This window comes from Myotis daubentonii, chromosome 7, assembly GCF_963259705.1.
Source record: "Myotis daubentonii chromosome 7, mMyoDau2.1, whole genome shotgun sequence".
Lineage (NCBI taxonomy): Eukaryota > Metazoa > Chordata > Mammalia > Chiroptera > Vespertilionidae > Myotis > Myotis daubentonii.
Genome location: NC_081846.1, coordinates 32,943,377 through 32,968,371, shown reverse-complemented (window position 1 = coordinate 32,968,371; position 24,995 = coordinate 32,943,377). Strand labels below are relative to the sequence as shown.

The following is a 24,995-nucleotide window of genomic DNA, read 5'->3' as shown; positions in this document are numbered from 1 at the left end:
GTGATCTTTGCCTATATAAGTCTGGTTTTGCGACCATCTTATTACTATGAGATTTGGGAGAGCAATATGCCACCTCATAGTCCTTGATTGCAATAAATGTGACTCTTTAATTCGACTTCTTGAGGCGTCCTTGTGTGATTCGCGGGGTACATTACAACAATATACCTTAGGAAGGGCATAAAGATAATTAGAAGTGAAGGTGTAAAATGCAATCTGCTGCATAAAAGATGGAACTTGTACCTTGTCCCTTCTGCCTCTGGCTCCACAAAGGAGGGGGTCTCAGTGCCGTTCCCAGAGGAATCCCTGAGTGCCCGGCAGATAATACGTGCTCAATAAAAACTCATAGAATTGAACACTTCCCACTTACAGTCACCTATGAAAACTGTATGTGTACTTACATTTAGTAAGCAATTTAAAGTGAAAGGCCTCACAAAGTGAAAAACACTACACTGATAAATACTTCAGCATAGCTCCCCTAACACACCGGTTTCACAGGAACATTTCTATGTAGTTTTAGCCTGTGGACTTGACTGCGATTCAGCCTGGAAGCTTAACTGTCTGGGACCAAGGCCACACCCCATGCTGAGGCCACACTGCTACCTGTGTGAGGATGCTCTCAAGCTTTGCTCTAGGTAAAGAACAAGGCCAGCAGGAGCAGAATCCTCAAGTGGGAACCTGGCCATGAAATGGCCTCACCCCTCCCAGGTGATCCACCATGCAAGACAAAGGGGGCAGTTATCTCCTCTCCCCCAGAACTAAGTCTAAGAAAAATGTCTACAGACATGTTACTTTCACATAAGAAAAAAAAAAAAAAAACACCACAACATGGTATTCAAATGTGATGCTTGTGAAACAAAGCTGTAGGAGGAGACAAGCAAGGATGGCTGGATCTGAGCCAGTTCTCTTCACAGCTGATGACTGTCACATGGTCAGGTTTAGCTGGAAGGTGAGGTTACAGACTAGTGCATATGCCTGTTAACTGGATGACCATTTATTCTAACCCCTTTTCTCACATTGGAAAACAAAAGCCCAGAGAGGACAGGGGACTCCTCAAGGCCACCCTGCTTGGAGGACATATCTAGGGCCAGAAGAGATTTGGCCAAATCATCACATCCAGGGAACATAGTGGCCCATGGAGCTCCCTCCTCAAGGGATGGAGTGCCCACCCAATGACACACATGGCCTGGGGAGCCATGAGTGCCAGCACATGCACGCAGCACTCTAATTAGCATGGGGGCCTGTGTCCTTCGAATCTCGACCCAGAAAGGAGGCAGGACCATGAGGAGCATGGTTGTCCTCTTGTCCTTTGCCCCAAGCCCTGATGAGGGAGCCCTGGCTCCCACACCCAACCTCTGGAGCTATTGCAGGTGCGCAAAGAACCAGCCCCTGAGATGCAATGGGGGAGTGGGCACTAGACCCCCTCCAGATGTTGGGGGCCTAAATGGAGGACACAGCCACAGCAGTCATGTCCTCTCAGAGATGTCCAGTCCAAATCAGCCTGCCTTGAACTCCCCAAGTGACTAATATACTCAGTCGGGGGCTTTTATTTGTAAGTGATCCAGGAAAGAGTATCTCAGAGCACATTCCCAGCAGGCAGGTAGATCACATGCAAAGTCACCACCTTTCGGGATAACCCTTCTCATCTATAACCCCCTTCCCAAGCTTCAGCCAGTTTACCCCTTTCCTCTGACCAAATTTCCTGTATTCCCTCTGGTATTTCAAATATATTTCAAAAACTTCACTCCAACCAGAGGATTTAACATTTTAAAAAACTAAAACTGAAAAATGTTGTAATTTTTTCCCTTCAGCAAGCTCTGACCCAGATGATCTGTCTCCCAGAGCTGTGGACAAATCACAGATATCTGAACAGCCACAGGGGGAGCCATGGCATGCGGGTCAGCCGAGGCCAGCTGGCCTGACTTAGTAGGCACCTCCCTTTGTCATGGCACAGCTGTGACAGTCCCATGTGGATGGAGCAGACACAAAAGCTTCCCAGACAGAAAAGCCAAGGGATAGACACACAGCAACAACAAACCAATTAACCCAAGACTATTCCCAGGACATTCTTTCTCTCAGGAAGTTTATTATCTCTTCCTCCAACAAACAGAAATCGATACATAAAATGTCTATATAGACATTAGAAACAAAAAACCTGACGGGCCTACATCCATTAAAAATTTTAATTCATTATCAAAAAATTTCAAAGGTACTATCAAAAACTTTACCCCAAAACACTCCACACTCAGTCAGTTCCACTGGTAAATTATAGCCAAAATTTAAGAAAGGAATAACACCATACTTTATCAGAACAATGATCCTCATTTTATGATGCTAGTTTATGTTTTATAAAGCCAGCTTAACCTAAGTACCAAAACCTAATAAAGGCAACGAAAAGAAAGAAAAATTTGAAGATCAGTATCTTTCATGGATATAGATGCAAAAATCTTTAACAGTCCTGGCTGGTTGGTTAGAGCACTTAAGAGTCATGGGTTCAACTCAGGTCAAGGGCACGTACGCTGGTTGCAGGCTCAATCCCCAGTACAGGAGGCAACCAATTGGTGTCTCTCTCTCACATGTTTCTCTATCTCTCCCTCTCCCTTCCACACTCTCTAAAAATCAATGGAAAAAATATTCTCAGGTGAGGATTAGTAAAACAAACAAACAAAAAACAATCCTTAACAAAATAACAGCAAACTGAAGCCAATAATAAATAAAAGAATAATACAACATGAAGAAATAGGGTTTATCTCAGGAATGCAAGGTTGGTCTAACATTCGAAAATCAATCAATTTAATTTGCCCTTTTAAAAAAATAAAGGAGGGAAAAAACATGGTTACTTTTATATTTCAAAAAAAGTATTTGACAAAATTCAACATACACCATAATTAAAATTATAAGCAAACAAGAAAATCCTCAAACTGATAAACAGTGCCTATAAAAAAACCTACAAGTGGCTCAGTTGGTTGAGTATTGTCCCATGTACTGAAAGGTTTCCAGCTCAATTCCTGGGCAGGGCACATACCTGGGTTCTGGTTTTGATCCCCAGCTGGGGAGGATATAGAAAGCAACCAATTGATGTTTCTCTTTCTCCCCCCTCCCCCCCTCCTCTCTCTCTCTCTCTCTCTCTCTCTCTCAGCATGTCCTCAGGTGAGGATTAAAAACAAAGCCTACAACTAACATGATACTTAACACTGAAAAGCTGAATTCTTTCCTGTTAAGATTGGAAGAAAGGAAAGGACTACTGCTTCACTACTTCAACATTGTACTGGCAGCCTTGGCAATGAGGCAAGAGAATGAAATAAAAGGCATCTGGGTCAGAGGAAGTAAGACTGTCCCTACTTGCACATGCTGACTGTCTACATAGAAATATCTAGGAGATCTACAAAACAACTACTAGAGCTGATAAGTTATTTTCCAAGGTCACAAAATCCATTATATTCTTATATTTTTGCAGTAAACACCTGGAAAATAATTTTTTAAATTTCATTTAATAGAAACAAAAATAAACTACATAGAAATGAATCTAACAAAAGATGTTAAAGATATCTACATGACAACTATAAAACTTTCTGAGAGAAATTTTTCTCACATTCAAGAGAAACCTCACTGTTATTAAGATACCATTCTCCACAAACTGATTTATAGAGTCAATGCAATCTCAATCAAGATTCCAGGAGGACTTATTTTTTAGAAATTGACAAATTAATATTAAAAGTCACATGAAAATGCAAAGGACTTAAAATAACAAAAGCAAGTTTAAGAAAGAACAAAGTTAAAAAAGAGAGAGATAAAGTAAAGAAGAAAGAACAAAGTTAAAGAAATTGCCCTGTGTTATTTCAACATATATTGTAAATTTACAGTAATCAATAAAATGTGGAATTAGGGTAAGTGTAGACATATAGATCAATGGAACAGAAGAGAAAATATGGAAATACACTCACAAATACATGGTCAACTGTCCTGTATCAAAGGTATCAAGGTAATTCAATGGGGAAAGGAAAGTCGCTTCAACAAATGCTGCTGGAAAAATCGATCATATGAAAAAAATGAATATTAACTCTTACCTCACATTACACAAAAATTAACTGTACAGCTGTAACTGGTCTGGCTCAGTGGATAGAGCGTCGGCCTGCGGACTGAAAGGTCCCAGGTTCAATTCCAGTCAAGGGCATGTACCTTGGTTGCAGGCACATCCCCAGTAGGAGGTGTGCAGGAGGCAGCTGGTCGATGTTTCTCTCTCATCGATGTTTCTGACTCTCTATCCCTCTCCCTTCCTCTCTGTAAAAAATCAATAAAATATATTTTTTAAAAAATTAACTGTACATCAATCACAATCCTAACTGTAAAACCTAAAACTGCAAAACTTCTAGAAAAAGCTGAGGTACAAAAAGGTTTCTTGAACAGAACACATGAAGCATGAACCATGAAGAAAAAAAAAACCTGATAAATTCAATGTCACCAAAAAGAAAGACACTATTCATCTGCAGATATCATTTTAAAAAAGGCAAGCCACAGATTTGGAAAACCACTGGCAAAACATATATCAAACAAAGCACTTATATCTAGAATGTGTGAAGAACTCTTACAACTCAATAATAAGATAAACAGTTCAACAGAAAAATGGGCAAGTGATTCTACCATACACTTCACAAAAGACAGACAAATGGCCAATAAACACATGAAAAGATGTTGATGTAATCTGTCACCATGGAAATGCAAATGAAAATTAAAACCACAATGAGATACCACTACATATATATTAGAACATCCTATCTAATAATAGACAAACATGGTAATTAACCGTAACTTCGCTACCCTTCCCATTAGCTAATCAGGGCAATATGCAAATTAACTGCCAACCAAGATGGCGGCCGGCAGCCAGGCAGCTGAAGCGAACAGGAGGCTTCCTTGCTCCAGTGATGGAGAAAGCCAAGATTCCCCGCCTGCCACTGCCAGCCTCTGAGCTGCACTCTAAGAAACAATGTTGTAATTATAGAAGCTAAACAATCCCCAGAAACCTGCTTTCAGCCAGCCGGCCTCAAGCTGGAGCTGCAACAGTGTTTCAATTACAAAAGCTAAACAAAGCCCAGAAACCTGCTTTCAGCAGCCGACGTCTCAGAGCTTAGAGCGGCAGTGATGGCAACAATGTTTCAATTATAGAAGCTTAACAAACGCAGATACCTGCTTTCAGCCAGCCGCAGCCTCAGAGCTAGAGCCAGGCCTCAGAGCTAAAGCCGGCTCTCAGCTCCAGTGGCAGCCATAGAAGGTAAATAAATCCCAGAATTAAAAAAAAAAAAGGAAAAAAGGAGAGGTTGGGAGCTTCAGTTACCCACCAGCCTGAAAACGGCCCTCAGCCCCACACCCAGACTGGCCAGGCACACCAGTGGGGACCCCCACCCTGAAGGGGGTGTGACCAGCTGCAAACAGCCATCATCCCCTCATCCAGGCTGGCAGGCACCCAAGCGGGACCTCCACCCTGATCCAGATCACACTTCAGGGCAAACCAGCCGGCCCCCACCCGTGCACCAGGCCTCTATCCTATATAGTAACAGGATAATATGCAAACTGACCCTAACAGCATAAGGACTGGGAATGACTGGTCACTATGACACACACTGACCACCAGGGGGCAGACGCTCAATGCAGGAGCTGCCCTCTGGTGGTCAGGGCGCTCTCACATGGGAGGAGCTCTGCTCAGCCACAAGCCAGGCTGGTGGCTGCCAATAGAGCGGTGGTGGTGGGAGCCTCTCCCGCCTCCTCAGCAGCGCTAAGGATGTCTGACTGCAGCTTAGGACTGCTCCCCGCTGGCAAGTGGACATCCCCCGAGGGCTGCCGGGCTGCCAGAGGGATGTCTGATTGCCATCTTAGGCCCAATCCCCCCAGGGAGCGGGCCTAAGCCAACAGGTGGTCATCCCCTGAGGGGTCCCAGACTGCGAGAGGGCATAGGCTGGGCTGAGGGACCCCCGCCTCCCCACCGAGTGCACAAATTTTTGTGCACTGGGCCTCTAGTCTATACTAATAAAAGGGTAATATGCTAATTAGATCAGATAGACCGGACGTCTTCCAGACAAAGCCACAGCAACTGCGAGGGCCAAGGGCTGGTGGCACGGGAGAGGTGTCAGCGCAGGCTGGTCCAGCACCACGGCCCCTTCCACAGAGGCAGTGGGAGTGGAGGTTACGTGGTCCCAGTCCCCGTGCTGCCCCTTCCGCAGAGACAGCCACAGAGGCAGCGGCTCGGGCCCGGTCCTGGCACCATGCCTCCACAGAGGCTGGACAGGGTGCAACCTACTGTGCTTCAACCTCCCACAGCCCCCTCCCCAGCCGGCCTGGCCCCAGATCACCCCTCACCCCCCAGTGGGCAGAGGGGGCAGGGCCAGCGCTAAGAAGTGAGGGCTGAGGGCCAGCAGCAGCGGTGGCAGCGGCGGCAGCGGCTGCAGCAGCGTAGTGATGGGGGCAGCCCCTTCCCCTGATCGGCCCTGTTGCCTCCCACAGAGGGAGGCCAAACTGCAGCTTAGGCCTGCTCCCCAGGGATCGGGCCTAAGCCGTCAGTAGGACATCCCCTGAGGGCTCCCAAACTGTGAGAGGGGGCAGGTCGGGCTGAGGACCCCTCTACCCCGCCAGTGCACAAATTTTCATGCACCAGGCCTCTAGTGTGAAATAAAAAGACCGACCACACCAAGAGTTGGTGTGGAGCAACTGGAACTACAGGTGGGAATGTTATGTTCCAAGCATTTTGGGAAACAGTTGAGCAGTTTCTTGAAAAGTTAAACATACACCTACTATATGACCCAGCAATTCTGCTACTAAGTATTTACCCAAGGGAAATGAAAAGATACCTCCACACACAGGCATATGCTATTATATGAATGTTCATGAACAGCTTTATTTGCAATAGCTCTAAACTAGAAACAGCTCAAACACCCACCAACAGGTAAATGGATCAACAAATTATGGAAAAGGAACATGTTATTGATATGCCTGATAAGGAAAATTTCAAAATCATTATACTGAGCCAAAGCAACCAGACATTTTTTAAAAAGAACATACTACCATTATTCAACTTACACAGAACTCTAAAAAATACAAACTGATCTGCAAAAACAGAAATGTTTGCTTGTGGATCGAGGGGTAGAGATGGAAAGATTATAAGGAAATTTGGGGGACTGAATGCTTGTTATCCTTACTGCGATTACAGTTTCAATAGGTGGTATGTTTGTGTGTGGACTCATCAAGCTGTACATTTCAAATAGTGCAAGTCACTGTACAGCAATTATGCCTCAACCAAGTTATAAAATATTTTTAATGTTTACATATCTTAGTGTACTGGAATATTCTTTAAAAGACAGGGTGAACCTATTTCTGAATGACTAAAGTGACCACATAATTTATCACTCAAGCCAGGAAACTTCTGCAAGTCAAAGTGGGTGCTAAGAATCATTAACAGGTGTTAACTCATCTACAACAGGGTGTGTGAACAGGCAGTGCCCTGGACAAACCAGCACTATGACTCTGGGAACAACAAATACCCACTCTATTCCTTGGTGTGATTAGATACTTCTTGATAAAGCGAACCATAAAGTTCATTTCTCAGAAGACAGAACCAGAGCTGGCAACAGCCTCTAGGCTCAGCTATGCCTGGGCCCTTATTTTCCAGGCAAGGAAGTGGTCCTGCTTTTCAGTGTCAGGGACAGAACAGACACCACGGCTCCTGCCTCAAGGTCAGTGTCCCTACAGCCATTCCACTGATGAGGTGGGGACCACCCCCATGCCCATTTTCCAAATGTCTAATTACTCTGACCCACTGTCTTTAGACCTTTGCAGCCAGTGAAGGCTATAGAGAAGAAGGCACCCTGACACTAACCAGCTTTTCTAATACACGTCCAGGGATGGAGGTGAGCCTGGGAGTAGCCATGGAGTCGCCCTGAGTAGGGCGCCTTATCTGAGCACCTCCACACTGGGCGGAGGTCTTAAGGTTTAGCTAAATATCCTGTACAGAACTAGTACAGCTCCTACAGTCCTCCACCATCTGGAGGGGGGAAAAGGCAGGGGGTGGGGGAAAAATCCCATGTTTTATTTTTGATTTTACATTTCAAACCAGGTGCTTCAGCTTTGGAGGGGAGGAATTACTGAGTCAATAAATAATAGTACAGCCTCCCCACCACAGAGAAGGGAATTATCTTAATTTAATAAACTGTTTCAAGGAAATAAAAAGATCTCACCACTCAACATGCTCTGAAATACCAGCTCATTCTGGTACAGAATGATATCATTTTCCCAACTTTCAAGGAAAAAAACAGCCAAACAGGGCTTGGCCCAGTCAAATCCCTGGCGTATTTATCAAAGAATACTGGGTAAAGAAAGACTAAAATTATTAATTTCCTAGAAACACAAAGAAAAAACTTTAATCAAATCCATGTACTTTCTCCATATTTTTTTCCTCAAAGAACTCTTTGCTTTACAAAAGTACAATAGTCAAATTATGGTCTGTCAACTATCTATTTTTTGAGGTTTGGGTTTCCTGTCATTAGTAAATAAAGACAATTAGAAGTATTAATAATTAACACACATACATACATATATAACACATACATGCGTACACACACAAACAGTATTGTGAAAATAGCTTGGACTTCACAAATTTCCCTACTCGCTAATAACACACAACCCAGACAACTCCTCTTCTCCCACCCCCAACTCTGAATCCACTTAATAGACACAATTGGTTCCACTGCTCACCAGCCAAGCTGTCAGCAGAAGACGGTGTCTTCTCTCTCTGCCTGCTTGGAACAACTGTAAGAACTGAATCCCAAGTGCTCATGTGGAGTCCCTGGCTCTTCAGACCATCTGTGCCACAGAGCAGGTGCTGCTTCAGCAAAACCCCACACCCAGCAAACACACAGCCACCAACTGGGCTCGATGCCTGCTTCTTCCTGCTTCTTGAAACTGAGAACACAGTAGATTATAAAGCATAGAATTTGCTGGGTTAACTTCCTTCCGCAGTTGCCCTTTCAGTCCTGCTCTACTGTCCAAGATGTGTTTTAACAATCACAGCACTTAATTCACTAAGCACCTACTATGTGCCTGGTGCTTGCCCCACCACCATGGGCAAGGTAGTACTGCCCCCACTGTGCTAATGGGAGGATGAAGCAACAGGTGTTAAGAACTGAGATCCCACAGCTGACAGCTGGCACAGCAAGGACGTGAGGTCAGGCTCTCCTGGAGCCCTCCACGTGACCAGGAACCGGGTGGGCTCACTCATAGCAGGGAGCCTAGGCGGCAGGTGCTGCTTCCCTAACGTAGAGCTTCCCATCTGGCAGGGCTTCTGGCCTCAGAGGACTTATGAGACAGTCCAACCCACAAGTCCAACTCTCCCATCCCAGATCCTGGCCGGCAGTCAAAAAAATTAGGAAGAGTTTTTCCATGCAAGGAAATTTGCCAATTATATATATAGCATTTCCTCTCTCCAAGCCAAAATGACCAGCCCAGGGGTTTTGCCCAGGAAGTACCTGAGCTCCAAACAAGCTGAGAGGGAAAATTGAAGTTGAAATCTGGGTAAAGGTCATGGATCCTCACCAAAGGAGCAGCCCTGACCACCCCACAGACTGACATCTGCTGGAAACAGCGTGAGAAACAGGTCTACAGTTTCACCCTATGCAGGCTTAATAAGGAACTTTCATTCATTCAACAAACATGATTGCCAAGTAGGCAAGATTTTAAAAACTAGAAATATTACTTAAACTATCACATAGCTTCCTTTTTACTTAGAGTAATAAAAAACAGGGAAAATACAAGGAAAACCAAATGCAATTAAAATGTAAGGTAATTAAACAAAGGCGTCTTATATTTTTAATCACACTTGGTTTTCTTTATATTTCATTTTTCCTGTTTACAGTAGTGCAGCCTGCAAACTCTTAAGGATAACAATTCTTTCCGGATATCTACTCTGCAACTGCAGATGCTGTTTTTTTAGAAGTCTAGAAAACTGACTTCATCTGAAATTCTTTGGAATCCCTTTAAATCAGAATAACTGCTGTGTTAGCAAGTTGAACCCTATCACATTCCTATTAGTAGTGATGAGTGGTGGTGGAGATAAAAGCCGGAAATATTTAGAGTGCACTTTTTGCAAACCTAATAAAATGACCTGTGAGATGGATCAGTATTATCCCCAGTTCACAGATGAGAAAATGAAGCCTTAAAAGATGAAGCGTCTTACCCTAAGTCACACAGTTAACAAAGAACACGTTTATAATATCTCACGAAACTTCTGAGTACCATAAAATACTTCAACAATATCACTTGGGGAAAAGGAAGTTATAACACAGGCATGAAAGACCAGTCCTCTCTTTGTACGACATGGTTATTCTGACATGGTCACTGCAGGGCAATCACTAGGATGATGCTAGGAGTGAAGCCTGCTAGATCCCCATTCCAACAGCCATATGAAGTCATGCAAGATTTCAACCTGGTATTTTGCAGAAGCCAGCCTTCTAAACCTGCATATCCTACATGAGAATATAACTCTCATTCAATTTACATTGAAACTTATATGTTATACTTGTGTGTGCATATATGAAAAAACATATTTTTGTGCCATGACCCCTTTTGGCAGTCTGATAAAGCCTCTACAAACCTTCTCAGAATGTCTCTAAATATAGAAAATAAAATACTTAGGACTGCAATGGAAACTAATTTTAATAAAATATAGTCATATCCACAGACTCTTTAGAAACTGGGGAAACCCATGAACCTAAGCTACAAACCCCTGCTAGGCTACACAGTCTTTTCTCCTCCCTGTCTCCCATCTCCCAAAAGGGGACATGGGGGTGACTGGCACTCTGCAGCATCTTGAACCAGGAGAATTAAATTCTGGGAGGACCCAGATGCCCTGGAGGACTGCCATAGTGAACAAGAACTACCTTCTTTTTGCATGGAAGAATGAACTTCGCATGTTTACACCATTCTTATCTTGGCATTTTTTCCTACAAGCAGATGCAGTGGGTTGAATGATGGCCTCCCAAAAGATATGTCCATGATGCTGTAATTCCCAGAACCTGTGCCTATGAGCTTATTTGGAAGAGTCTTTGCAAATGTAATTAAGGATCTTGGGATAAAATCATCCTGGATTATCTGGGTAGGCCCTAAATCAATGACTAGTGTCAATGATAAAAGAAGAGACAGGGGAAAGAGGAGACAGCCATGTGAAGATGGAGAAGAGACAAGGCAGCAGTTCTCAACCTGTGGGTTGTGAACCATGAAAATACATCCTGCATATCAGATATTTACATTACGATTCATAACAGTAGCAAAATTACAGTTATGAAGTAACAACGAAAATAATTTTATGGTTGGGGGTCACCACAACATGAGGAACTATATTAAAGGGTCGCGGCATTAGGAAGGTTGAGGACCACTGGTAGAGTGATGTGGCCACAAGTCAAGGAACACCTAGAGCCACCAGATGCTGGAGGAGGTGAGCAACAGGATCTCCCCTAGGACGTCAGGAGGGAGTGCAGCCTTGCTGACACCTGGATTTCAGACTTCTAGCCTCCAGAGGTGTGAGGGAATACACTTCTGTTGCATAAGCCATATGGCAACTTGTTATGGCAGCCCTAGGAAATTAACAGGGCAGCAGGACCTATTTCTAATAAACACATTTTTATGATTTTCTAAACATTAACTGCTAAGAATCAAACATAAATTCCCTTTTGTGTATGCAATGTTAAATATAACGTTATGCAGAAGCAACCTTCTAACATGTATATGTTAGACTTAATTCTCATTCAGTTTATACTGAAAACCCTCTTTATTTTCAATCTCCTCTTTATTTGACCAATCCATTTTCCTGAAATTTAAAAATAAACCTGGGGCATGTATTTCCCTCCATTTTGTTCTCCTATGACACCAACAAGTATTCAGTCCTCACTTTCCGCCCTCTGCCCAGGCTCCTTCCGTCCCCTCCAACCACCCCCTCACCCTTCACCCCAGCACATTCCAACTCCTCCACCACCATTCTCTGGGCCATACTGCCTGGACAGCAGATGTTCATCCAGCTTTCTGTTCACGTTTCTTCCTCCACCAGCTCGGTCACTTAATGCCAAGGTCCCTTGATCTGTCCACTTTCTCATCATCAAACCCAGCCCGGTCTCCTCTATTCCTTTATCACAGGTGATATACTCACCAGAGATTCTGGGGGGTTAGAATACACGAAAGATCCAATCATGATCCATCTAAAGCAATGTAAGTAGAAGCAGGAATACAAAAGTACTCATGCCCAAAAGTGAAGCTATAAGCCACAACCAAACCCAAATCAGATAGAGCAAAAAAAGTTTTATCTTCTCAACTTCAAGGGCAGGTGACAGAGGTGAAAAGATGGAGCACAGGCCGTCCTCTCAGGGAAAACTGCCACCTTCCTGGGAAGGGGGCTCAGCATCAGAGCTGCTCTGCTGGGGAGACTACATGCATTTTCCCAAATGTCCTTCCTGGGACCTACTAGTAAGATGCTCACTCTAGGAAGAGTTTCAACAGGAAAAATGAAAACCATACCTAGTCCCTAAATACTCTGAGGAGTAAGTAAAGTTTGATCATTTATGACACATCTATCTATACAATGAATTATCTGCAACTATAAAAACGATCATTGCAGACTCCTGAGGTAGAAACATTTATGATGAAATAATAAAGCAAAAATATAAATTATACAGGTACATACATGACGTGTGCATTACATATGTATCACTTAGTGTTTGCCTATAAAATAAAAAGTCTGAAGGGAACTTGGAAAAAAGAAGCAGCTGCTGAGCTACTGTGGGGTCTTTTTTTTTCCCTATTTAACACTAGAAAGACTGAAACTTAGTATATACCTATATTGCCCAAAAGCAGTCAAAATGACTGCATTGTGAAAGAATAATATCGGAGCACTCTTCACTCATGTTCCTTAGCTTTTCCAATAACTCACTTCTATTCAACATTTCTTTCATGAATTTAGGGTGCAAAAGAAATAAAATAAACAACTTATTAGAACAAGTATCACTGCATAAAGATTCGAATAACAAGTACTAGTTTAGCTTATTGAGCAACTGCAACTTATCAAGTACCGACAATTTATCATGTACTTGTATGTTATCATGTGACGGTAATCGAAAAAAAATGAAAACTGTTATTTCAATACAGAGCCGAACTGGTCATATAGGAAATTTACTCAATTCAATAATAAGAGTCATTTGATTATTTAAAATTTCCCAAGCAGTCAAAATGACTGCTTTTGGGCAATATAGGTATAACACATATATATATACCGGAAATAAAGGAGGGGGAGGTAACTACGATTATTAATAAACGCATTTATATGTTGTACAAAAAGTCACAAAATTCTAAGACATTGTGTCCTTATATACATAATTCTTTTTCTAATTGAAATTAAAAAGCAGTCAAAATGACTTCCTTGGGCAATCTAGTGTTAAATCTCCTCTAAAATCATTACTTATTACTTGAACACTTCAGGAAATAAATTAGCGGCCTCGGGTACCTGGGACACACTGCTAGTCTGTCGGATCTCTAAACTCGAGGCACCTGCTGGCTCTTCCCACGCTGTTCTGCAAGAGACAGTCTCCTCTCAGGTTCAGCTCACATGTCCCCTTCTGGGAAGCTTCCATTCCCCAGCCCCACCTCCCCATCTGCCGGAAGCCGGTCCATCCTTGCTGCTTGACACAGTCACTGCAGGAAAGAAACATCTGCACAGCATATGTTTCAAGGGACCTGGCGTATATAGCATACTGTTCTTAATATGTTTGCTCCCCTTAGCACTGTGTGTTTTAACCAAGGTCACCTCTCCTAGAAAGGTTGTTTCCCCAGGTAGGAATTTTTCCCTGAAGTCAGGGAGGGGATGAAACTCCTTAACTAAGTGCCAGGCGGGTAGTTAATCACTACAAACAATCATGCTTAAGCTACATAATCTTTACTCCCTGGAATGGAGATAAGAAACGCCCTAGCCTTTGTAATAGAAATTGACAGGATTAAAATCAACTGGTATAAATACGGATGTAACAAGACAATAAACAGCAGAACCTCTCTGGAGATCGAGACCAGAACTTGGCTGGAGATCCTGGCGAGGCTGCTGATCAACTGAACGCTGTCTCCGTGTCATTCCTTCTTCGCCGACTCCGTCCACACCTTTGGGGACCCCTGGACCCGCTGGGGTTGGACCCCGGCACCCATCCTCTCTCTATTTTGAAACTTCTTCTTGTCACAGGGAGTATAATTATTTCTTTTCATGTCCAACAGGCTGTGAAGTCCCTAATCACAGGGAACGTATTTATCCACCTCTGTCCACCCTCAGGCACCCAGGGTTTGCCACAACACAGTATTGTTAAAAGAAGGAACAACTGGTCTTTCTACATCATGCATTTTTTCCAGTTGGTTTGTGTTTGATTTTAGCAATTAGGTTGCCAGGGTAGAGCCATAATTGTTGTCCCATATTCCTATATTCTCCAGGGGTAAAGAAGTTTTCAAACTGTCAAACTTGTTGGAAACATACACACACACACACACACACCACACACACACACAGTAGGGAGCCGGCTCCTCCCACGGGTTCAATCCCCAGTCAGAGAAGCTCCTGGGTCTTGCTCACTCTGGCACTCAAGGTGTGGGTAAGTGGGTAAGCTAATCTATGGGGCTGGTCCACAGGATCTGCCACAATAATGAACATTTATCCCGCAGGGCTTTGCAAAGAAGAAACGACTCAACATCCTCTCTGAACAGAAATGAGCAAGGAAGTGACTTCGAGCTCCCACTGACTGGCACAGCAGGATGTATCTTGCACAGGGGACAGCAAGTGTGAAAGGCAAGATGTAAGTAGGTGTGTGTGACCAAGTGCACAGATCACTTGGAGCCTGTGCTCATGCAGTGTCACCGAAGTGTCCCAAAGGTGGCTACACTTCAAAATCATGGAAAGTGATCCTGGCCAGTTAGTTGAGCGCCATCTCATGTACCAAAGGGTGTCAGGCACATGCCTGAGTTGTGGGTTCAATCCCCAGTCAGGGTGCATACAGGAGGCAGCCAATTGATGGTTCTCTCTCACATCAATGTTTCTCTCTCTCTCCACCCCCCCCCTTCTCCAAAATCAGTAAAAATATATTTTTAAAATCATGGAAAACTTAAACAAATCATCCATGTGTAAAACAGCACCAGAATCTCTGGGGATGGTGCCAGGAACCATTTTTAAGTACCATAGAGTGCTCAGGCACAGCCAAGTTTGGGAACCACTGCCCCAAAGGAGCAGAGGCCACAGTGTGAACAGGGAGATCTTACCAAAGAGAAAATTTTTGCCCTACCTTTGAAGAATGGACAGATCTATAGAGAGAACTGGGGAGAGGGCTCCAGATGGAGGGGCCCCATGAAGACCAGGTGACTTGTACACAGGGCAGTCATTCTCTACAAAGGGCAGGCTTGGCTAGAGCAGGTCCATGTTGGTCAGGAGGGTAGGAGGATGGGAGCACAGATCCCTGGACTGCATTAGGTAAGAAATGAGGAGGCACCGGATGAGTTAGTGCTTTTAATAATGAGCAGAATGATTCTTTTTAATGGTTTTGTATTTCAGATATATTCCAATAAAACTTGTCTTTTCTCTTTAAGGTCCAACTCAACTGCAGTTGCTGCCATGACCCAAAGGGTAAAAGTGAACATCAGCTGCACTAGGCCCAGTGAAATCTGGAGTAATCCACAGTGACTTGTTTAATTAAAAGTTATTATTCAACAAACAGAAAAAGTATGTGATATTTCATTTAAGTAATATAAGTAAACCAAACTAAAATAAAAATTTCCAATTAAGTACCAAATGACATAATAAATTATTTGGTAATTGCTTTCAATTAACTCATTGAATAGATAGAGTGCCTATAATCATGCTGCTCAGTCAACTGTGACTGTGATGGATCTAGAGGCCCCTGTGGGAGGGTGTCCAATCCCCAACCAATGTGTGCCTCAGCCAAACCCAGGGCCAATGTGTCACCCAACGCCAGCACCACAACCTGAGGGGTCTGAGGCAGAAGGCTCAGGCAAGTCCCCCACGGCATACAGCAACAAGTGGGTGGTGGTATGACAGCAAGTGGCGAGGGCCACACTGAATGAAGTGAAGAGCTCCAGGGAGTGAAACTTCCATCAAGAGCCACAATCTTCACCTAGCCAGTGTGGCTCAGAGGTTGAGCACTGAACCAGGAACCAAGAGGTCACTGGTTTAATTCCTGGTCAGGGCACATGCCAAGTTGTGGGCTCAATCCCCAGTAGAGGGTGTGCAGAAGGCAGTTGATCCATGTTTCTATCGCTCTATCCCTCTCCCTTCCTCTCTCTCTAAAAATAAATGAAGGAGAAAAAAAAAGCCACAGTCCTCTGTCAGGCAATGTGGGCCATCCTCTGCCCACATTGTGGGCATGAATGTCTCACAATCCCCACATGCTCCAGGCTCCTTGCCCTTCAAGGGACACAGACCAGGTTGCAGCCTACACCCGCCTGCCCTCAGCCTTTGACCTGCTTCCTGCAATCCATCAGGAGCACCTCTCTACCTCAGATGACGAGCTCCTTGTCCTACTAAGTGCCCATCAGTAGATGAATGGATTAGAAAACTGTGGTACATCTACACGATGGAATACGATGCTGCTGTAAAAAAGAAGGAACTCTTACCATTTGCAACAGCGTGGATGGAACTGGAGAGCATTATGCTAAGTGAAATAAGCCAGTCAATGAAGGAAAAATACCACATGATCTCACTCATTCATGGATAATAGAGACCATTATAAACTTTTGAACAATAATAGATACAGAGGCAGAGCTGCCTCAAACAGATTGTCAAACTGCAGCGGGAAGGCGGGGGAGGGCTGGGGGGAAGGAGGGAGGGGGGTAAGAGATCAACCTAAGGACTTGTATGCATTCATATAAGCATAAGCAATGGACATAAGACACTGGGGGATAGGGGAGGCTAGGGGACTGTCAAGGGCGGGGGGAATAAAAGGACACATATGTAATACCCTTTGTAATACTTTAAGCAATAAAAAAAAAAAGAAGAGGAAGAAGAAGAAAAAGGTAAAGATAAAAATTATGAACAACAAATACACATCTATCAACAAGTGAATCTGAAAACCAAGTGAATAATCTGATGAACAGAATGAACTGGTGATTATAATAGAATCAGGGGCATAGAAAAGGAGTGGACTGACTATTCTTGGGGGGGAAAGGGGTGAGGGGGATGAGGTAAGAAACTGGACAAAAATCGTGCACCTATGGAATGAGGACAGTGGGTAGGGAGTGAGGGAGGAGGGTGGGGTGGGAACTGGGTGGAGGGGAGTTATGGGGGGAAAAAAGAGGAACAAATGTAATAATCTGAACAATAAAGATTTAATTAATCAAAAATAAATAAATAAATAAAAATAAAATAGGACTTAGGTTAAAAGTGATGAAAGCACTGCTTTTGGTGGTATCACAGTGGTTAGAGCACCTGCCCAAGCACTGAAGGGTCTCAGGCTCGATTCCCAGTCAAGGGCACGTGGGTGTGGGAGACAACCAATAGATGTGTCCCTCTCTCATCGATATTTCTCTTTTTCTTTCTCTCTCTCTCTCTCTCTCCTCCCCCCCTCATCCCTCCCTCCCTTATACTCTCTCTAAAAAAAGAAGAAAAAAATCCATGGAAAAAATATCCTCGGGTGAAGATTAAAAAAATAAAGGTGTGAAAAAACAAAACAAAATGTGAGACATAGAGAAAACAAGTAATAATATGTGTTAAATTTATACCCAAGTACAAGAGTATCTAAATTAAGCATAGATTAAACATAATCCAGCCGAAACCGGTTTGGCTCAGTGGATAGAGCGTCGGCCTGTGGACTGAAGGGTCCCAGGTTCGATTCCGGTCAAGGGCATGTACCTGGGTTGCGGGCACATCCCCAGTAGGAGATGTGCAAGAGGCAGCTAATCGATGTTTCTAACTCTCTATCTCTCTCCCTTCCTCTCTGTAAAAAATCAATAAAATATATTTTAAAAAAAAAACACAACATAATCCAGTTGAAGACATAATCAAATTAAATATACAATAATATTAAAATCACAAAACTATATGCTGCTTACAAGAATCACACATTAAATAAAAAAAAAGATGTTGAAAGTAAAAGGATGGAAAATTATATACCATTACTTGTAATGCAATTACTAGCCAAAATAAAGCTATTGTAGCTATAATAACATCAAAGTAAACTTTAAGGCAAAAAACATTAAGATTGATAACAATGGTTATTTCATAATAAAAGGGTCAATCTAGTAAGAATATAAAATAATTCTAAATCTGTATGGACTCAATAATAACCCTCCAAATATATAAAGCAAAAATTAACAGAAAGAAAACAAAAAGAGATAAGTCTACAATCACAATAGGATATTTTAATATATCTCACTCGATAACTAATAGGACAAGCAGAAAATAAATCAGTAGATTATAAAAGATTTGAGAAAAATGTCTAAACTTGTGTCCTAATCAACAAAATAAAGAATTATTGCCGGGCCGTTGTGGCTCAATGGTTGAGCACTGAACCATGCACCAAGAGATCACTGGTTCAATCCCCGTCAGAGCACATACCTGGATTGTGGGCTGGATCCCCAATAGGGGGCGCACAGGAGGCAGGCAATCAATGAAGATGTTTCTCATTTTTGTTTCTATTTCTCTCTCCCTCTTCCTTCCTTTCTCTCTCTAAAAACATTTGATTTTTTAAATGCTATTTTTAAAAAATATATTTTATTGATTTTTTTACAGAGAGGAAGGGAGAAGGAGAGGGTTAGAGAGCTAGGAATATCGATGAGAGAAACATCAATTCAGCTGCTTCCTGCACACTCCCTACTGGGGATGTGCCCGCAACCAAGGTACATGCCCTTGACCGGAATCGAACCTGGGACCCTTCAGTCCGCAGGCCGACACTCTATCCACTGAGCCAAACCAGTCAGGGCTAAATGCTATTTTTTAAAAAAAGATAAAGAACTACTATCCAAGTTCTGCTCAAATGCACATGGAACATTTATAAAAACCAACAGGTATTAAAGTCTCGATAATTTCAAAAGATTAGAACCACAGACTCTGTTCTCTGATCACAGTAAAATTAAGCTACAAATCAGTAATAATACAACTAGAAAAATTCCCCACATGCCATTAAATCAGGAATTACATCAGAAACAGACACAAAAGAATATACATTATGAGTCAATTTACATCAAATACCTAAAACAATCAAAACTCATCTACAGTATCAGAAGTCAGGACAGTTGTTACATGTGGGAAGGGGAGCTTCCGGGGAACTGGATACATTCCATCACCTGATCTGCATAGTGGTTACACAACAAACTCTGTACTCATATTTATGCATTTTGGTATGGAAGTCATATTTGTTTTTTTTTAATTTTTTAAATTGATTTTTAGAAAGAGAGGAAGGAAGGGGGATAGAAAGATAGAAACATCGATGAGAGAGGAACAGGCTGCCTCCTGCACCCAACCTCAGTAAGGATTCAGCCCACAACCTGGGCATGTGCCCTGACCAGGAATCGAACTGGAGACCTCTTGGTTCCTGGGTCAATGCTCAACTGCTGAGCCACCCCAGCCAGGCTGGAAGTCACATTTCAATATAAAAATTTATTTAAAATATATAGTTTCAATAAAACAGAAATGCTGCTTTAACAAACCCGTTGAAAAATTATGGTAGTAAAAATACACCTTCAGCACAAATCTGTAAATTTTGTGATCCTAAAGCTGAAAATAATTTTAAAATGTGTTAGGCCCTGGCCGGGTGGCTCAGTTGGTAGAGTGTCATCCGGTGCAACAAAAGGCTACAGACTCCATTCCTGGTCTGGACACATATCTAAGGTTACAGGTTCAATTCCCTGGCTGGATCAATGTTCCTCTCTCTCTTCCCCTCCCTCTCTCTCTAAAAATCAATAAAAACATATCCTCAGATGAAAATTGAGAAAAAAAATAACAGAAATAATTAATCAATTAAAAATAATACATAAAATAAATAAATAGATGTTAGATAATGAAAAACATTTTACCTGGTAACGTCAGCACACTGTTAGTGTATGAAATCTAGTAAAAAAGAAAGAAAGAAAAAAAGCACTAAAACTATTATAGCCCATGAGGGCAAAGAGTGAGAGAAAAAGGTAACTTTGAACCCTACAAATACACTACTATCTAAAAGCACATGAAAAAAAATCATTTCATAAAGAGAAATACAGATGGCCAATGGACAGCAAGGAATGTTTGAGCTCAACTCACTTTAATCATTGAAGAAGAAAATTACCATTTTTAAACTATCAAAGTGGCAAAGATATTCTAAAATGTGAACACATGGTATTTGTAAAAGGATAGAAAAATAAGCATTTTCATGAAGTCTTATTGATATTTCTAAGGGAATTTGGCAATAATATAGCAAGTCTTTTAGTCTTCATAGAAAAGCATTAACATGTTTAATCATCAAAAGCATAGAATTTCATGTTATTGCAGAGGCTGAGACATGAAGCTGGTAAATCCCCTTTTCTTTCTTGTCATGTTGCTGTGTTTTTGGCCTTGTAAGGGGCTGGTCCCACTGTCTGCTCTACGCCCCACCTTCTGAAAGCACCCAGTGCCACCGCTCTGCCTATCAGAAATCTAAAGGCAATCTCTATGTTTTTAGCTTCATCCCGACTCACTGTCCTTAAAGAACAAGAGAGGCAGACCCTTGTCCAATTACATTGAAGCTCATTCATGCCATTTCTTCCATCAAGCCTGTCTCAAAACCTCTCCTCTCCTACAAGTACCTCCGCCCATCTCCCTTAGACGTTTCTATCTGTTGATTGATTCATGGTAACAGTAGTTCTTGTTGACTGGTAGTTTGTACCAGGCATCAAATTTTAGTAGCAGTTGTAGAGCTTGGAAATCACTATTGGAATAGCTGGAAAACCAAATGAGATATTCCAGAAAGTGCAGTAGCTTCTGGGTGAATTCACTGATTCATTCTGCACCCACTCCCTGAGCACGCGTGCTGCCTTCCAGATGGGCACAGCCAATGGAATAGACACCTGCACACAACTCCTGCATTCATTGCATGGTAAGTGACAGGTTCAGAGGTCAGACAGTAAATATCGCAGGGGGTGAGAACTGGGCCAGATCATTAAAAGTGAATTTTAAGCAAAGAAAATATTTGTATCACCTAAAGCCCCAGTGCCCAGAACTTACTGACTCTATGGAAGCGTGGCTAGGGGGCTAGGCACCAAACATTCCCCATTTATCTCCATATTCCATGCACCATCACAGATTATTCAAGGGATGAGTTTCCTTATATTGGAATGTTTCTGGGGAACTCAGTATGAATCTTTCTTTCTCTTGTCCTTCCACACATCCTCAGATGAAAAGGCAGTGTTAGAGCAGTAACAAAATAGGAAATAAATGTGAAAGAATAGGTGCCTCTTCCCTGAGGGCTGGGAATCACCCATGACTACCAGCCAGAAATGGAGTTCCAAAGGCTCCAACATAGAACAAGCTCTACATCTGGAAGCTGAGCATTTGGTCCTCTGCACAAATTTTCCCACAGAGATGAAATATAAGTCAGGCTTCATTCTCAGATCAGAATGACAGCTCCATAGTAACAAGTGTAGTCCCAAAATGCATACTATTTCCATCATATTTTTATTGAGATAAAATTTCCATACAATTCGCCCTTTAAAAGTATTCAATTTAGTGGTTTCCAGCATATTCACAAAGTTGTGCAACCATTTCCCATATCTAATTTTAGAAGTTTGTCACCCTCAAAAAAAAAAAAAAAAATCCTGCACACTTTAGCAGGCAATTCTTCCTCTTCAGCCCCTTCAAAGCCACTAAGCTACTTCCTGTCTCTACAGATTTGCCTATTGTGGACATTTCATATAAATGGAATCATAAAATATGTGGCCATTTGTGTCTGGCTTCTTCCACTTAGTTATTTTCAAGGCTCATTCAAGTTGTAACAAGCATCAGTACCGCATTTATTTTTCAAAAGCTTTTTAAAAGTTTCTGTTTTCTACTTCAAATGTAATTCCATTTCCAATAATTTATACTATGGAAATAATCAGAAATGCACAAAAGGATTTGTGTGCAAATGTACATCACAATATTGAAATGTTTAATATAGACTGAATACATAAACTTATACATTTATATGATGGAATACTAAAAATATCAATAAGATTTTAAAGGATATTACAAGAGAAAAAGCTCATTGTTACGTGAAGAAAGTTAAAAATTGCATTTTATAAAATGTATTTGGTGGGACATAAACCAAAATATATTACTGGGTATATTTGGGTAATAGCAATATGGATGGTTTCAAATTTCCTATTTATAATTATATACTTCAAAGTTTTCTTCAATAACTTCAATGATCAACCAAAAATAATTTGTCTTTAATAACATTTTTCTACTGGGAAAAAAACAACTTTGGGCATGTGAACAAAACGGCACTCAGTTAAATTCAGTCCCTCATGTTTTCATTATATATATATATACATATATATATATGACATTATGTATATGAAAATAAGCCAATCAACAAGTTGTTTTAAATAAAGTTGTGAAAAACAAGAAAGGACAATAAATATTCGCAGAAATTGAATTAGGTAATGAGTAAACAGGATTGATCAATAATCCAATAACTGGTTCTCTTAAAAATTAAAAAAGACAGGGTTTAAAAAATCAGACAAGAAAAACAAAGCTAGTTCTACAACTAGAGAAATAAAGAAGAAAACACAACAAGACTGGTAGAAGGGGCGGAGGTGCTGAACAGGCTGGTCTGACACCTACTTGTGGCATGTTTTTTAATCAGAAGGGATATCTAGGGTGCAGAAAGCTCCTGTGAGGAGCAAAGGGTCCCAGCCCCAGACCAGACCCCTCAGCCCAGGGTACCAGTGCTAGGAAGAGTCCCAGCCCCAGACCAGACCCCTCAGCCCAGGGTACCAGTGCTAAGAGGAGAAGTCCCAGTAATTTCAGGCTGTAAAAACCAGCAGGGATTGTGACTGAGTAACCCAGAGGCAGCTGGAGTCCCAGGCGGTTCCTCTTAAAGGGCCGGCACATGAACTTACTCGGACACTCCCTCTGAACTCCAGCACTTGGGCAAAAGCTGGGGGAGAGGGGGGATCCAGGGACATATGGGGAAGAACTGAATTGTCTGACATTGGAGCAAGAACTCAGGGGCAGCTTTCTCCCTGACAGAGGTGCTTGCAGGGGTCATTTTTCCTATGCTGAGACCTTTCCCATCGCAGAGCTGACTGGAAGCCATATCTGAGTTTTCATCAGCCTGGCTCACACTGTTTGCTCCACCCTGGTGATTCATTGAGCCCCCACCCAAGCTTTTTACAGCAGCTTCTCCTTATGAATGGCCTGTCCTAGTTTAGGCTTCAGTCTTTCCTAAAATCTCTCAAACAAGCAGCAGCTGGAGTCAGCATGCCACATACCTATCACTAAGAGGCCCAAGAGAGCTTGGCCTCACCTGGGCACTTCCAAGCCCAATGCAGCCATCTACAGATCTCTCTGTAGCTCTTGGCAGGTGGACCTAGGCAGTGACTGACTTTGCACCTCCCAAGAGGCCCCAGAGCCAGTGCACCAGGTGGACAGCTTCAGATCATACCAACTTACAACTTTACACATCCATGAGCAACACACTCAAGGGGCAGACTTTGTGAGCACCTTAAGCCCTACTGAAGCAAGTCCTGCACCATATTGGTGTCTCCTGCACAGCAGCTCTTCCACTGTGGTGGCAGCTGGTCCTCACAGCCAATTGGCCTGAAGGTCAATTCCTCCCAGTGATGCCAACATCAACCAAGGCTCAACTACAAGACAGTGCACACAACATGCACAGTGGTGCACCTAGAGTGCCAGCTCAGGTGACTGGGGAGTCTGAGCCACTGGGCCCTATAGGACACCTACTACACAAGGTCATTCTACCAATTCCAGGAGACATAGCAGCTCTACCTAATACGTAGAAACAAACACAGGGAAGCAACCAAAATGCAGACAAAAAAACATTCACAAATGAAAGAACAGAAGAAATCTCCAGAAAAAGAACTAAATGAAATGGACAAAAGCAAACTACTACATACAGAGTTCAAAACAATGGTTATAAAACTGCTCAAGGAACTTAATAAGAGCTTCAAGGGTCTTAGTGAGAATTTTAAGGATCTTAGTGAGAATTACAAGAACCTTAGTGAGAACATCAAAAACATGAAAAAGGACCAGTCAGAAATTAAGCATACACTAACTGAAATAAAGAATAATTTACAGGGATTCAACAGTAGAGGATTCTGAGAATCAACGATTTGGAATATGAGGAAGCAAAAAACACCCAATCAGAAGAGCAAAAAGAAAAAAGAATAAAAAAATATGAAGACAGCTTGGCCAGCATGGCTTGGTGGTTGAGCATTGCCCTATGAACGAGGAGATCATGGTTAAGTTCCAGTTAAGGCACATGTCCAGATTGCAGACTCGATCCCCCATGTGGAGCATGCAGGATGCAGCCAATCAATGATTCTCTCTCATCTTTGATGTTTTGATTCTCTCATCTTTAATGTTTCTATCTCTCTCTCCCTCTCTTCCTCTCTGAAATTAATATATACTTATATACATCTTATCTAAGAAAAGAGAAACATGCAAATTGACCATACCTTCGCTACACTTACAAGCCACGCCCACCAGCCAACCAGAGCGATTATATGCAAATTAACCCAACCAAGATGGCGGCCAGCAGCTACGGAGCTGGAGCAAGCAGGAGGCTTGGTTGCCAAGCTTCCTGCCTGCCCTGGCCGGCTGTGGGCTCCGCTCAAACCAACAAAGTTTCAATTACAGAAGACAAATAAATCTGATACCTGCTTCCAGCCAGCCTCCACTGGGAGCTTGGGTGGCTGGGGGCTGTGGCCAGCCTGCAAACAGCCATCAGCCCCTCACCCAGGATGGCCACACCTTCATGAGG

At 42.5% G+C, this 24,995-nt stretch overlaps 1 protein-coding gene and 1 long non-coding RNA gene across 5 annotated transcripts in view; one reads left to right on the top strand and one right to left on the bottom strand.

Annotated features, from left to right (window-relative positions):
• DGKD (diacylglycerol kinase delta) overlaps positions 1-24,995 on the bottom strand; it is a 113,566-nt gene that overhangs the window by 52,465 nt on the left and 36,106 nt on the right. Inside the window, exon 1 of one of the 4 annotated variants that reach the window (XM_059703579.1) lies at positions 8,737-8,885. The exons of the other annotated variants lie outside the window; for them this stretch is intronic. The gene's annotated coding sequence lies outside the window, so the exon portion shown is untranslated. Of the gene's footprint in view, positions 1-8,736; positions 8,886-24,995 lie in introns of those variants that run through there. 4 annotated transcript variants of the gene reach the window in all.
• LOC132238380 (uncharacterized) lies at positions 7,594-15,755 on the top strand. The gene is made up of 3 exons (XR_009453776.1): positions 7,594-7,718; positions 14,719-14,849; positions 15,634-15,755. It is a non-coding gene; the product is annotated as an uncharacterized LOC132238380 (long non-coding RNA).